The sequence below is a fragment of the Urocitellus parryii genome, chromosome 4 (assembly GCF_045843805.1).
Source record: "Urocitellus parryii isolate mUroPar1 chromosome 4, mUroPar1.hap1, whole genome shotgun sequence".
Lineage (NCBI taxonomy): Eukaryota > Metazoa > Chordata > Mammalia > Rodentia > Sciuridae > Urocitellus > Urocitellus parryii.
The window spans coordinates 100,950,914-100,967,175 of NC_135534.1; the positions used below are offsets into that span (position 1 = coordinate 100,950,914).

The 16,262-nt window shown below is 47.9% G+C and overlaps 1 protein-coding gene across 3 annotated transcripts in view; it reads left to right on the forward strand.

Annotated features, from left to right (window-relative positions):
* The first annotated feature begins 13,814 nt into the window (after positions 1-13,814).
* Zbtb16 (zinc finger and BTB domain containing 16) overlaps positions 13,815-16,262 on the forward strand; it is a 180,198-nt gene continuing 177,750 nt past the window's right edge. Inside the window, exon 1 of one of the 3 annotated variants that reach the window (XM_026392553.2) lies at positions 13,815-14,110. The gene's annotated coding sequence lies outside the window, so the exon portion shown is untranslated. The other 2 variants (XM_026392557.2, XM_026392556.2) reach the window with 2 other exon arrangements.

Below are 16,262 nucleotides of genomic sequence, written 5' to 3' on the forward strand. Positions count from 1 at the left end.
TGGTCGTTTGGAGAACTTGCCAAGAGGTGGCTAGAAGCAAGTTGGCAAGGTGGGCTAAATCCTCCCCCAAGGTCAATTCTGCCTCAAGTTATTTTTAATGCTATATCTAGACAAAGAAGTATCAGATGACATGAAGGAAAAGCACAGAAAACTTGTAAAAGGCTTCAACGGGCAGGGCCAGGACTGGTTGAGGGAACTGTGATTCTTATGGTGCAAAATCTAAAGAGGCATCACTCCTAGGATCATGCAAGTGTGGAGACAGGCACCTCTTTCAATTCTGCACCTTTCCCGTCTCGATGGCCTCACTCTCGTCCTGGCCCTGCCAATAAGTCTGTCTTTGCCATTTTTATCTGCAGGTTCATTTGTGGCCTCTCTGCGGGGAAGGGCAGGCCTGGGGAGCCAGCAAGCCTGTGTGCATTTGTAGAATGTTTAAACACAAAGGTAAGAGTGCTGGCTGGCGTAGGCAGCCCCCATCCAAGTTCCCGCTCTATACTTTACAATCTCAGTCAAGCTGTACAGCCTCCTGAGATTGGATCTCCTCATTTATAAAATGTTAAAATGAGATACTGTTATGTAAATGTGATGTATAAATTTCAGGCATTATCGCTCCTTTTGCCTTCTTGGCTGGCACACCCTTAGAACAGGGACATAATGATGCTTGAGGATGTTTCTTTTGGTAGCAGTTACTAGTGAAAATAACTGCAGGACGCAAATGCCATCACTACCTCAGAGCTTGCGGAAGGACATACTCCTCTCACTTCCCTGGCTGTTGACTGCTTGGGCCTGAATCCTGCATGCTCAAGCACATGCTGCCTGTTTGTTTAAAAAAGTCTTAAGGGCGGTGGGGAAGGGGGAGCAAGCGGCTCCTTTGTTCTTCCCTTCTTTGAACAAATATTTATTATACACCTACTATACAGCACATGCACAAAGTGAAACTGAGTCCAGCCCTCTGCCCTCATGAAGCTTACTTTAACTAGAGCGGAGCTCTAGGAGGCTCCAGGGAGGCTAGCAAGGAGTAAACAAGCAGTCAGGTAAACAAGGGAATCAATTTCCAGTAGTAAGTGGTAAGTACTAGGAAAACAATTGAGCAGGGGCAGAGGGCTGGGGTTGGGGGGGTGGGAAGGGCAGGGGCTGGAGGAGGCGGCTCCAAATAGGGCAGGTGTAGGGAGGATCTCTGGGGGGAAGTGCGGCTCTAGTTGAGATCTCCAGGATCAGTAGAAGGAAGAGCACAGTCTTGTGTGCTAGAGGGAGAGATTTACAATCAGGGGGAGCAGCAAGCACAAGGGACCCCAGGTGGGAACCAGCAACCTTCGGTTATGTTACCTGCTTTGAGTCAGGCTTGTGGTATTTGGACGTGATATCTGAACAAGGGAGGAAAGAATGTGTTTCTAGACCGGAGGCAAAGTAACAGATCTAAATATGTATCTGATTCTCCATCCCCTCCTCTATACCGAGGCCATCTTATTCTGGTCACAGCTAAACTTTCCTGTAACTACAACCACCATATCCTCACCTCTATTCTTTCCTTTGCCCTGCCTCGGCTTCACCACTGATATTTCCTCTCCTTTCTGGAACCACAGAGCCATCATTGGCAGAAGCACCTTGCCATTTCCCGCCCTCATGGAAGCCCAGCTTGCTCTCACTCTGTTCTTCATTTCTACTTGCTCCGGTGGGTAGAGGTCCCCCAGCACCTGGGTTACCTCATCATGGAAATCAAAGTCATGATGGAGACAGCCCTTCTTCCCTTAATCACACCCTTCAGGCCCTCTCTCTATCTAAAGTTGCCAGACTCATTTCAGTGTGTCTGGCACAGTTCATGGAGTATTATGGAATTTCATAGGCTTAGGGGTAAAACTAATTCAACATCTTCATGTTATCTACAACCTGAGGCTCCCCGGAGGGGAAGTAACCTGCTCAAGGACAGAAAGTATACCAGGGACAGGTCTTAGGGTTCTTCTCAAAGTACTGAGCAAGTACTTTAAAATGGTCAAAGACTTTTTCCATATAGTAGAGGAGGAAATTGAAATACAGAGTTGTTAAATGACTTTCCCAGGGTTACACAGCAAGTGTTTGGCAGAGCTGCCCTTGAGTCGAGGTCTTCTGAATAAAAATCTAACATTCATGTCATTGCACCATGCTCTCTCCATACCTGATAGAAAATCATTAAGCAAACATTCCAAAGAGATGATGGGGGAGAAAAAATTATCATTCCTCCATCATTATTTTTTTCCCCTTGTTACTAAAGACTTACCAGGCAGTACATTTAATAGAAGGAAAACTATTTTTTTCTGGAAAAAGTAGATATTAAGCCTTTCTTTGAAAAGAGCTTCCATTTGGTTGAATATTGGTATAGTTTATTTGAATGCTTTCCATAGAAATGTCTTCCAGTGACCGAAAGCTTCTACAGAATGGGGCTTCAATAAACCAGAGAAATCCACATCTTGCAGTAGACCATAGTCAATTTATAGTCTTCTCTGCTTTCCACCAAATTTCTCTTCCAGGTAATATTTTTGGCATTTTATTTTTAGTTGTGGGTGAGGGAGTGGGAGAGAATTTTAAAAAAAAACAACAAAGTCTAACATACATATCACTAGAATCATATATAATATTCACCTATATAAAATTTCAACCTATCCTTTTCATGCAGGATAGAAATGATAGCTTTACAAAAGAGAGACTGGGCTGATCCCTGTGTGGCAATTTCTTTTGGGGGAGTTGCCCTCGCTGCCTTGAACTTACAAACCTCTAGCCTCACCCTCGAGTTGCTAGGATTATAGGTATATACCACCAAGCTCAGCCAATGACCAAAGACTTTCAAAAAGTTAATGCTAAATGCTTTGAAACTACCTCCAAAAGATCTCTAAGAATGTCTGAATGGTTTCAATGACATTCTCATGATGGCCCCCAAACAGCTGTGGTCCTAAGTCCTGGCTCTGATTGACCATATGGCTTTGGAGACATTGTACCACCTCTTAGCTCTACTTCATCTTGTGGAATTGGACAGCTGTAAGTCCCTTTTGGTTTTGAAAGTCTGTCAGGAATTTTGAAGTGGGCAAGCTCCTGTGGGCTTATGACAAACTTGACTCCCTTGCCACCTAGCTGCACCTAAGGTATAGGAGTTGGGTACGAGAACCAGGTGGGTTCTCATGTACAAATAGATGGAAGAACTTTTTCAGCTTACCCACTTTTCATATAACCCTGCTGTCTCGTGTCCTTCTATCAACCTAGAGGACACAAAGAGGATACAAAAGGAGATCAAAATGTGTGGTTTCCTTATGCCCAACCTGTTCAGGGTCCCTTTAACTGCTTTCTTCTGGGATCTGGGCTCACCTGTCCTGATTCCTGCAGTGTTACACTGCCACCATGGATATCCCCAGGTTCTGTCACTTTAAAGGCTGCTTCTTGGTAAATCTACTGTCCAACTTTTCCTCAATGGGTTATAGGCTGGGAAATAACTTTTTCCTCTTGGTTTGTAGGGAATTGTGAAGAAACTCAGGTCTTCAGGTCTTACTGAAAGCCTGTTACAGACCTGCAATCCTGCTCCCAGAAAGCTGGCAAGTGTCCAAGTATCCAGTCCCAAAGGAACATCCCCCCCACCTGCGTCTAATGGCCTGGCAGTTACATCAAAAAAGCTCAGTGGTTTGTAAATTGACTTTATCCCACCTCCTTCCCTTCCAGTGGTGAAGGACCAAACACCTCTGCCCCAGGGAGTGGAAATTAATCCAAAGCAGAACAATGACAAATGGTCCCAAGAGTGGCATCTCTGGAAGCAGGCTGCCAGTTAGCTGTGTGGCCTCAGGAAGTTGCATTCTGTTTCAGTTTCTTTAGCTGTAAAATGGGAATAACAAGAGTAGCAGCTCATGGGATTCTCTGGAGGAGTAAAGGAGATGGTGAGTGTCCAGGACCAGTGCCTGGTGCCCAGTCAATCCTCAGGGTGAGCAGTGGTTATCACCTCATGGGCAGAGTTCCATAATTGTTATGGTGAAAAGAAACTGGAGGCCTGGCTTACATTTGTTTAATATGCCAAGTCCATATCAAGTCAATATCTACTCTACATAAACTACAGTTTATCATCCTGTTGGCAGGGCCCTCTCCAAGAGACTGAGAAGAAGTTTTAGCAAGATCACAGGAGGTGCTAAAGCCAGATGTGGGCTCCCTGGGTTACACAGTATCTCTCTGTGAGTCTTGTCTTCCAGGTGCCTTGTCCCTCCCATACTCACTGCTATTATGGGAAAGGAAGTTGCAATAACACAAGCCCCCGCCCCCATCTGCCGTTCCCAACTCCAGCCTTGTTTATTGGACTGTAAGCTTTCTGAGGGCAGAAGTACTCTTTCACAGACTTCACCCAGCTCCAGGCCAAAGGTACACTTGAATATTTAACAGAGAAGTGACACAAACGCTCCAGAATTGAGTGTGTGTGTGTGGGGGGTTAGCCTCTTTTCTTCTGAGATTTTTCAGAGACCAAAATGTTCAGAAAAGCAAAATAAGCTGCCCACATTCAGGAAACTGCCATCCCTGCCAATTCGTGATTAATCCACAAGGAAGAAGGTTGATTCCTTTAAGGAAAAGAAAAAAAAAATCTAGGCTGGAAGAGGGGAAGCAATGAGAGCTGTGGATCTGGGCTGGATAGAGGGCTTACTTAACACTTTCTCCTGCCCTTGCAACCTGTGGTGACTCCTGGTTAGCAAATAACGATGCTGGTGAACTAGCTAACACCTAGGGGGAGGCTGATGTGTTAGCACAGATGACGCACACATGACGGCAAAGGAGAGAGATGGGGAGCAAACCTCTCTGATCAGCAAGCTTTTCTTTATTCAGGATTCAGCAGTGGAGTCGATTGGTGGAATCCCTGGCGTGGCTTATTTTGGGGGCAGGAAATGGTGGCAGGCTGAAGCAAGGGTCTGGGTTATGTAGGGTGGGACAGGAGGGTAATTCCTGGACTTCATGGTATTGGGGTTAGCTGACCCGTTAGGGTGTGTGGGGGGGTCAGGTCCCAGTCAGGTGTGAGGTTTTTTTTTTTTTGTTCCTTCACTGTGGCCAATGTCTGGGGTTTAAAATGATAAAAGCTTAGGGAAAATGGTCCTTGGACTTTTTCCTCCATATCCTTTATGATGTTCCTGCAAATTTCAGCTGGATAATTTCCCATCTGGTTAATAAACAGATGACAAAGAGAAGAAATTATGACTGGCAAATAACTTATGAATATCAAGGTGCCCACAAGTGCTTTTTTTTTTTTCCTCTCCTGTGATGCTCCTCCTCATCCCCTGCCAACTGGAACAGAGGACCCTAGACATTTCTCCGTTCACCCAGCACCAGGGATCTCTCAGTGCAGACTGGCCAGCTGGAGCCTCTTTACAAGGCCAGAGTGAACTCTCCCACCCTGGCCTGTCCTGTCAAGAAGAGTTGCAAGTGGGCTGAGGTGGGCCCGTGGGAGCTGGCCGCTTCTCTGCAGACCCCCTGGTCCTGTGAGTGTAATGCTAAAGGTTAATAATAATCACAACAGGCAGCCCATCATTGCCTCCCTGTCTGGCTGAGAGGTTTACAACTTAAACTCAAGGCAGAGGGAGAAATTGGCTCAATCACTTGGAGTAATGGTACATGGAGAGCCAGTTGGGCATGACTGCTATTTAACTCAAGGAAACCAGGCTGCTGCGCTGAACGTAGGTACACACTAATAAACACGTCATGCTATGAGGTGAAAATTAACACCACCCCCTGCCCACCCAGCCTCCCTCTCTATTTGCCTGCTTGCTTCAACTGAATAAACAGAACCAGGCTGGGAGAACAGGGCCACAAGCGGCCGTATCCTACACAGCTACAAGTAGAAGCTAGGAATCCCAGGTCACATTTCACTCTTTTTTTTTTTTTTAATATTTTATTTTTTAGTTACTGGCAGACACAACATCTTTGTTTGTATGTGGTGCTGAGAATCGAACCCGGGCCGCACGCATGCCAGGCGAGCGCGCTACCGCTTGAGCCACATCCCCAGCCCCACATTTCACTCTTTAAAAGAGATTTAGAATCGATCTATCATAAGATCTCATCCTTATAATAAGGCATGTGGTAGGAGGAGAGTGAAAAGAACAATTACCTGACGTCATTGCTAATAATATTTAATGTTTTCAGATCTTTTTTTGTTTGTTTTTGAAACAGGGTCATACTTTGTTGCCCAAGAGGGTCTTGAGCTCCTGGGCTCACATTATCCTCCTGCCTCAACATCCCAAGTGCTGGGACTCTAGGCTTGCACCAGTTTTCAGATCTTTCACTGTGGGCCAAGCACCCTTTGTGCATTCTCCCAGGGACTTTAGTGAGGTGGGTACCATTATTGTCTCCAGTTTACAGATGAAGACTTTGCAACTCAGACTCCAATTTTCCTGGGTTTACTCTGGGCCTACATTGGTGGACCCAGTACTGAAGACAGGCCCATACAGCTAAATGAGAGCCCTGAGATCTAGGCTCCTCCCATCTTGACTCTGCTATTGTCACCACTCAGCTTCTAAAATAACTGTGCCCATGGGATCAAGTCACAGGGAAAAGGGATGGAAGATACCATGTGAGAGTTTTTATGGGCTAGTCCTGGATGTGGCACAAAGGACTTCTGCTCACAGTCTCCTGGGTAGAACTCAATCACATGGCCTGCAACTAACTGCCCTGTAAGCCAGAAAATATGGTCTGGGTAAGCTCAGGAAGAAGTTTGGGCAACAACTAAGCCAGTCTCTGTCATCCTGGTAGTAGCGAGAGTGAATGTGTCAGTGTCAACATCTGTCTCCTAAGCCTGTGCTGGGTTCAGGCAGCAGACCTACCCCCACCGTTGGTTCTAGACAAAAATCAGATCCTCTCCTCTCAGTCCCGAACTGGTGAACACAGAGCCTTTTGGGATTGGAATGAGTAGGCTGTTGTGGGAGTGATGAGCAATGTGATTCAAATCAATCCATTTCATTTTAATTCAATGCATTAATAGATTTATTAAAGCTCCTAGGATACTGAGAAGAACCTTGGTTGTAGGCCACCAGCTAAGACATAAACTGAAACAGAACCAGTTGTACCCTCAACAGGCTATATATAATTATATTCAACAGATATCATCAACCCTTGTCTATACCACATTGATCTTTCAAAGGTTGGTGAAAATCTTATAGCTAAAAAGAATGCTGTCCTAAACATTTGAATATAAAATGTCCCTTCACGAAATTCCTAATACACTCAGTATCTGTGTTCTTTCATTCATTCATTCATTTATGCATACATTCATTCAGTTCTTCCACAGTTACATTGGCCCTGCTTGACAGTGTGCTAGGCTCTGGGGGCTGGGAGTGGGAATACTAAATTGAACAGACCTGAGGCTGGCCTTCCAGAAACTCACAATGGAGAAGGTGGTAAGAATGTACCTAACTCAGTTGGATACAAGGCAGATGGTGGTAAATACTACGATAAATGTTCAAAGAGTGAGAGGACTTATGAGAGAGGGAGAAATTAATTTCCACTGGAGGGTGGAGTGAAGATTACATCAAAGAACTAGCAATGGCTTCCAAAGGAGACAAATGAGCCTGGCCTGGTAACAGAGGCCAAATCCAAGTGTCTGGCTCAGAGCCTGTGACAGCCTTCACTGGTGGGGTATCCTCCAGACTCCCACCCACTCAGCCCTGAGGGGAAAACAGTGAGCTTTTCTCCAGCCCAAGACAGTCTTTCATGTTATCTTAAAAATTCATGCAAATTTTGAATTCCACTCCACAGGATATTAGCGCTTGTTTTGCTATCATAATTTTAATATAATTGGCTTAAATTACCTGTCATTGAGTAAAATAGTTTCATGTTGTGGCTTGTGTACCCCTGACATAACATTTCTATTTGGAAGAGTAACTTCTAAAGCCTCTCAGAATGTGTGACTGGAAGTTGAGTTTTCTCTTACTGCAACCCTCCCAGCCGCCCCCCACATTTTTTTTTCTTTTGGTATTGGGGATTGAACCCAGGGGTGCTTTACCACTGAGCTACATCCCTATCCCTTTTTATTTTTTATTTTGATCCAGGGTCTCACTAAGTTGCTGAGGCTGACCTTGAACTTGCAATCCCTGCCTCAACCTCCTCTCCTGCCTCAACCTCCCAAGTAGCTGGGGTTACAGGAGTGCACACCCCCCCCCCCCAACTACCAGCTTTCACTCATTTTATTCTTTGCCTTTTCTGGATAAATGAAATAAATATGCACTGCCTAATGATGGGGATATGTTAATAATGCATCTCTTAGGCGATTTTGTTGTACAAATGTCAGAGTGTCCTCACACAAACTAAGACAGCTACAATGTCAGTAGGCAATACAATCCCCCGTAAATCATCTTATGAGACCACTGTCACAGGTGTGGTCTGTCGTTATCTGAAACATTGTGGTATGTTGCATGACTGTACTCTGTTATAGGGTTCCTCAGCTGGCCAAATCATGTTTGGTGAACAAACAACATAATATCCATGGGTGAGTCCTGTATTAGATGAATAAAATGGTTTTCATATACTTCTTTCACATCAGGGGAGAAATGTATAAAATAATACAACCTGACAGAGGGCAGAGGACATGGAGTTATATTTCTGAACTGTGGCATCCCTGGAGGCACCCCAAGGAGTGTGACCTTTCCTCCACATGCCCTTCCACACTCTGTCCATAACCAGCACTCCTGTGTAAAACAGCTGCCTTGGGTTGAAATTCATAGGTCAAACAACTCAAAACTTAAACAGTTAGTTATTGACAATTAAACCCATAAGAAAATGTTACATCCCTCCCCTCTTCTTGCCTCCCCAACAAAGAAACAGCAGAGTGTTTAAAAAAACCCCTGTTTTTTCCCATGAAGACTTGGGGGTTAATTTTCGGCATGGTGCCTGGGGATTTAGCTGTGGGATTCCCATTGCCTATAATGGGAGTCATGCCGCTTCATTTCATACACACTATAAGGAAAATGCACCCCTCGATAGCTACAAAATTTTAGTTTTGAAATTGAGATGTTTTTCAGAACAAAGCAGATTTCCAGAAACACCCCCAAATACTCAGTATTGGCCCAGGGCCTGTGTGGGCACATGAATCTGAAAGGGAGAAAATGCCTTCTCTGACTGCATATGCCCCTCTCTAAAACAACAATAAAACAATGTGCCCAATGGCTTGAAGCGGCGGATGCCATGTCTTGCCCCAAAGCTTTGTTAGGAACCCCGTAAAACCTGGCACATGGTTTGTGACACCAAATGAAACACTGTGCTTTTCTATAATAACCTGAGCCCTCCTGCCTGTCATTAAGGGACCTCTCTTATTAAGCATCTCTTTTTTAAATGGCTGCCATCATCTGGTCCCAGTGTACATTAAATCCCATTATAATTATAAACACACTTTCCCATAACATTGGTTGCAGATCTCATCCACACTGCCTACCCCCTCAGGGCATCTTTGCACTAATAACAACTCAGATTTGCTATTTGAGTTGACAGCATTAGGTCTCAACACCATTTGCAATATGCTGGGGAGAGAGAAAGAGAGAAGAAAGAGCTTTCTCATTCCCAGTCACAAAGATCTTGGGGTCACAGTGACCCAAGACCTCCAGGGTTAAAAAAAAAGTAATCCCTCCTTTGTCTCTCTTTGAAAAGTCACTTTCTGCCTTGCAGATGAGAGGAAGGGCATACTTGGCATGTGGAAGGGAATCCCTTGTGGACACCACTGACCAGGTCTCCATGGGAAGAAAGAGTGATGATGGAAATTACTCGTCTAAGAAGTCATCTTCTGGTTTAGTTTTCTACACATTTAACTAACCAGAACATGTACATCACCTGATTGTTTTTCCCTCTGCTTTTGGGAGGAGGCATTTAATAAAGAGATGTGAAAGAATCACATTTTTAAAAAGACCAACTCAAAAACTAAAGAAAAGTATCAACACAAACTCTACACTGCTCATTTTTTTCATGTTTTATTTTAGTTATAATTGGGCGCAATACCTTTATTTTATTTATTTATTTTTATGTGGTCCTGAGGATCGAACCCAGAGCCTCATTCATGCTAGGCAAGCACTCTACCACTGAGCAACAACCCCAGCCCTACACTGCCTAATTTTTGACATCACTTGGTATCCACATAGTGGATGTCCACAATGGTGCTCTGAAGAATTGTAAGAAGCTTAGCCTCTAGAGAAGGATACCACAGGCTGGCTTTGTCTTTCCCTAAGAGTCCCCTGGGGTAAAGATCTGGGAATAAAGCGGACAATCCCAGTGGCACCTGAAGATCTCAGTGACAGAGGAGACCACTATTTTCCTCTCAGGGTTTCACTGCTTACACCCTTCCCTGGCTGTGCTTCATTCCCCACTCACCACAAGGTTTTAGAGAAATGCAAAATAGCTTCTCTCTAAAAGATGAAATACACACACACACACACACACACACACACACACGTGTGTATGCATATATATATCACAATAGGAAAATTTTCTTTTAGATTTAAAAAATATCTTTCAGATGATGAGTTGGCACAAAAGAGTTGCAACTTCCCACTCACACTCAATCAGAATACTCAGGACACCTCTCTTACCTTCTTTCTGAGTATTTGTTTAGTTGGTGTTTTACTTTGATTCAAAATTCCCTCCCAACTTCTGCCTGAGATTCTGAGAAAGGGGGAAAGTGTAGAGATCCTGAAGGATCTGCTTAACTAGTGGCTAATCAGAACCCTTTGGTTCTCAGCTTGGGAGCTCCTGCATAGAACTGGCCTCAATGGAGTAAGAGGAGATTGGGGAATTACAAGCTTTGTTTTCTTGATGTATCTCATTGGTGGCTATACAATCTACAAGGTAAAAGCTTGAGCTGTGCAGCCAGAATGGCCTGATTTATAGAATCACCTCTGATGTTTAATAGATCTACAGTCTTGGGTGACACACTTAACCTCTCTGAGCCTCAGCTTTCTTGTCTGCACAAAAGGGGAAAATAATAGCACCTGCACCCATAGGGTTATGAGGACTGAATAAAACAACATAGATAATATGTTAAGATTCCCAAGTAATGCTCAGAGTGAGTTATTATTCCCACTGTCTCCTTCCTGTATGATCCTTAGTCCCTGATATACCACTCTCTTCTTCCACTAACTGAACTCTGAAAGCCATGGCTTTCCTAGGCATGGCCAGAGGTATATAGGTAAAGTAGGAAATGAGGGAATAAGAAGATTTAGCAATGGAATTCCATCCAAGGGTCAGTTCATCTATTCCCCTGACTCTAGCAGACCTCCCTCTAAGATCAGTCTCTTATTTTTAGAAGATCTGATGTTCCAGTTTCCCCTACCATAGCCTTCAAATACCCTTTGAAATAAAATAAACTCGGGGTGGGAGAGAGAGAGAGAGAGAGAGAGAGAGAGAGAGAGAGAGAGAGAGAGAGAGAGAGAGAGAGAGAGAATATGAATGAATATTCCTTCTTGTCATTTTCCATCCTGCTTGTTTTAGGTGCAGCCATATGAAATCTCTGAACTGGGGATTCTCATCAGCCTTCTCAGGACCCAAGGACATAGCTCTGGCTATAAATGGTGCCGGTTTTGGTGGGGAAGCTGCTGCTGCTTTATCTGGGCCCAATAAACCTTATCAAACTGCTGTGCAGCCAGCCTTCAGCACTAAGTGGAAATGCTCAGAGCCCAATGCTGGCACTCAGCCCACAGCCTCGCCTGCCTTCTCCCTTTTTGTTACCTTCTCCACCTCTTAAATTCAGGCATTAATCTCTCTTTAACACTTACTAACAAGGGCTGGGCTTTTTAATGGGCAGAGTTTATGAAGCAAGGGAGATTTTCACATAGAGTGAATATGGCATGGGGATGGGGGACGCCAGGGCCGTGGAGGGATTGTTCTTTCTCTTCCATTGTTTTCAGAGATTCTCTCTTTCTCTGATTTGAGGATTAATAGGAGATTAGGATCAGGGGTTAATTGTGTGCTTCTTCTGCTACTGTGCTGGTGGACGTGGACAGCTAGGCAGCAGCTTCTAGCCAGCCCCATCTAGGCAGAAGCTCAACAAGTTTAATGACTCCTCTATTTCACAGGAGGCATGGGGAGCCTCTATTCCACCCTTCTTTCCTCATATCCAACCACTCTTGTGCTCCTTACAGACCAGTCCTTTCTTGACTTTCTTGAAATTTATTTCCTCTTATAGGCTATAGAACTTGGCTGGAAAAACAGGTTGCCTCTAAAGAGGGATTGTTCTTTACTGTTCACCAAGTGAGTACTCTGGGAGGGGACTCCTCCTGCCCCATGGTTCTATGTTGTCCTATACACTACTGTCAGATTAAGTTGACTCCTTCCATATCAAAGTGTTGGCCTTTGCCTGGCTTCTGGCTCCCAACTTCTGCTGGTCTGAGCCTTGTTCCAGAAAGTAGGAGACTGGAGTGTCCCTTGCTGGGATGGAATGCCCTGTCCTTGGGATTACCCCACTAAAGTTCTTGTGAATTTGTATCAGTTCCCATATGCAAAATCTGCTGCCTAGACTTTCTCAGCTTTTCACCTGTATTCCCTTCCTGACCCTACAGTTCTTGTGGCTTGGCTTCCCATCTGGAGCAGGGCAGGACTCATATATCAAGATGTGATTCCATGTGGGTCCTGAGGAAAACCATTGGTCCATTTGCCATTCAAGGAAACTACATGCAGACTCAGGACGCTGAAGCCCCAAGTTGCTAAAACCCCAGCCCCTCAGAGGTTGACCATTCTGAGAGCCTTGGATGGCTCTCCACTGCACCCCACCTCACAATGCTGGAGACCTAGTTTGAGGCCAATGCTGGGAAGAGTGCATTCCACTTCTTGTCCTCTACCTTAATCCAGCTCCAGGGAAAAGGGGAGAAGGGAGCTTTCCAAGGACTGCAGAAGGGCAATTGTTCCTTGGTTGCTCTATCTTGGAGTTAGTGTTCTTAATGCCATCCTCTAAAGTGAGGCGACCAGCTGAGAAAAGAACTCACTTTTGAGCGGCCCAGGGCTTTCCCAAGCTTCCACTCGTCCCCAGAAGACCCTGGGCTAAGCAGGAGGCAGGTAGTCAGAACCCGTTTCCATCCAGGTTGCAGGGAGAGGACCGCGGTGTGTGTGTGTTGGGGGGTGGGGGGCTGAGCCAAAGGAATGCTCAAGACTGGGCGTGAGAGAAGTTTCTTTCAGGCCTTGATCTCGGCTGTAGCCACGAGACAACTAAAACGGCGTGCCTCTCCCTCAACCCTAGATCTCCGCCGACCCTTTGGTAACTGGTTCTACAGAGCTAGCAAACTCTAGACTTCTTGAAATCCGAAATCTGGACACTGCAGGCGGGCAGTAGCCGGAAAGCAGAAGAGGCCTGGGCTTGGGCTGCGAAAGCGATATTTTAAAGCCGATATCGAGGGTATTGGGGATGCATTCCAGAGCCCCGAGGAAAAGTGAAAGGCGAGATGACACTTACTGAATTGGGGTGAACATTGGAACCCGGGACTAAACTGTGCGCTTGAGCAATGGAGGGAGGAAAACTGAACCCGTGTGCAGTAGAAATGAAAAACCTGCGGAGAAGGTTTAGAAGGTGGGGGCAGCTCTTCGCCTCTCATCCCTAGGATCATATTAAGGGTTCCGAGTCCCTTACACTCCTCTCCACTAGCGTCTCGGTCCTCTCAGCTTGGCGGGTGAGCGGCCGCTGGCGCCCCAGCAGCAGCTAGATGTCAGGCGAAGCCCGGAGCGCTGAGCGCGGGGAAGGGAGGGGAAAGGAGGGGTGGGGCGGGGAGCGCGCACGGGCTCGGCCAGTACGGGGGTGGGGTGGGGTGGGCGGGCTGAGCCCGGGGACAGCGCGGGAGGGGGGAGGGAAGGGGGGCAGCTGTGGGCAGGGAGCCGGGCTCGGCCGCCAGCACTAAAGATGGAGAGGCGCCGGGGCCTCGCAGAGGAGGGGGCTCAGCGTTGACGTGGGACGCGGCGGAGGCGCCGCAGCCGGTGGTGATTTGCTAACCTCGCGGCAGAGAGGAGTTGAGGGCGATGAGAGCGGGTACTGCGAACTGCCGGGCGACGCCGCCACTGCCGCCGTGATACCGAAAGCAACAGTTCTCCAGCAACACCCCTCCCCGACATAAGCACACACCCCCCAGCAGGCTCGCACACCCATCCCACAGCACCCGGCTCGGCAACGGTGAGTGGGGGGCCGGGGAGGGGCGCACCGCCCAGCGAGCACCTCGCGTCCGGACGCCCTGGGGCTGGAGAGGTCTGGGGGGGCGCGCTCCCTTCGGCCACTCGGCTGCTGGGCTTGTGCGTGTTTCCTTCCTGCTGCTGCAGCCGTCGCCGCCGCCTGTTGGGGTCAGCTAGAAGGGGGAGCCCCGGCTGTCAGCTTGAGAGCAGCTGCCTCCCCAACCCTCCCTCTCCAGGGCACAGTTCGGGTGAGAGGTGGGGGGCAGAGTGATCTGTTGGAGCTGAGGGTGTGAGCGCAGAGTCGGGGATAGGAAGGCTTTGTACAGCCAAGGGCCGGCGGAGGAACCGAGAGCTGGTGGGTGCTCATATGTATGCGGACCGGTGCACGGGCGTGAGATAGGATTGTGGTTTATTTATTTGTGTGTTTATTCGCTGGCCGGCTGGGAAGCTAGAATCAGAGGAGCTGACGAGTGGATTTGGAGGCGGAGGGGAGCAGGACCGGGACTCGCCTGGGTTTTCTTTCTCTTTGGAAAAAAACAAAAACGTGGTGGGCTCTTTTTTCTTAATTGGACTTGATCCCCTTTTGCAGGGGGTGTGGGGGGAAAGCTCCATAGACTCTCCAGCGCTGCGGGCCCTCCTCGGCTCTCGGAGGGACTAGCCGTAGCGCCGGAGCTCGCCGTGCGCTCCCGGCAGCGCACTGTGGGTGCCGGGGCTCTGCACCTGATGCGTTCCGGGATGCCTTTCCCACCCTGGCGCGCCTGAGGCTCGCTCGCACAGCCCCTTGCACACTCCCGCACGCGTTTGAAATGCGCACCATCCTGCCGGGCTGCGGACTCACTGAAACGCACAGATGCGCTCCGCACCGACTTGCTCGCCTGCTCCCCTGTACTCAGCTCCTCGGCCTCGCGCGCCCGCGCAAGCAGCTGACGCGGCCGCCAGAGGCCGGGGACCCTGCTGTTCTCTTCCCGGGGGTCATGGTCCTGGATGGGAGAGCGTGGGCCCGCTGCTCCTCTCACTTTTTCCCCCACAACTCGCTTCAGGGCTTTTGTGCTGCCCCTTGCCGCGGCGCCGCGTCCTTCGCCTCGCCGCCCACTCAGCAGCGTCCAGCCCGCCTGGACTCTCGCTTTTTGCCCAGTTTCTTTCGATTTCCTTCGGTCTTAGTTCGGTTCCCTTTCAGGCGTCTGAGTCCTGGGGAAAAGTTGCTTCCCCAAGTTTGCCAAAGTCGTCTGAAAGTCTCGATTGGGGTCGTTGGGAACTAGAGGTGTGTGAGAGTGCGATCGATCCTGAGGGCCCCAGTAGGTTAGCACTGGCTCCCCCCCCACTCCCCCGCACTGCCCGGCTGAACGCTGCACCCAGCGCTGGCCGGATCGCAGGCGCCGAGCGGCGGGTTGGGGAGACGGCTGCCCGGCTGCCATAGCACCCTGATTTCCCTCCAGACCTCAAAGGTTCGTTTTGAAGAAGGAATTCAGGTAGCCAACCCTCTATTCTTTTGGCTTCTCCCTAGTTCTCTGAAGTCTGCTAGAAGGCAGAGTGGCAAGGCGTGGATGAATGGTGTCCCACCCTTGACGGCCTCAGTCCCAACCCTGGGGTGGGCAGCAAGGGTCTGGACCAGCCATCTGGTTAACCCTTTCTGGTTGAACTTTGCGGCTCCGGAACTCATGGGTCTTCTTTATAGTGTGAAGGCAAGCAGTGTGAAGAGTTCTTGGTCTGTCCACCCTGCTCCCAGGCCAGTGACTTCGATATTGTCCTTAGCTAGGCAGATGCTAGGAGAGAGCTGACCTGGGTAGCTTATCACACCCTAGAGGGGGTTCAGAGTTCTGGAGCCTTTTTTATGATCCAGGACAGACTTTGGGAGATTGTTTCCCAGCCTCCTCTTCCCAATACTGGTTGTAACTTGCACCTAGATGTTGTTGGCCAGTATCACTTCCAGTGCCCTCTGAACCATGTCCACATCAATTGTTGCTTCTGGTCACAGGACTTGCCGCTTCCTGGGAGTCTGTGGGACACACTGGAGTTCATTCCCAGCTCAGCATTAGCATTCCTGACTGTAGGGGAGCATATTTCCTACCATCTCACATTGCCTTCATCACCCCGCCTCCTTCACATTTTAGATCTTTCTGTCCAGCAGGCACTTGGGGGCAGGAGAGTAAGTACAG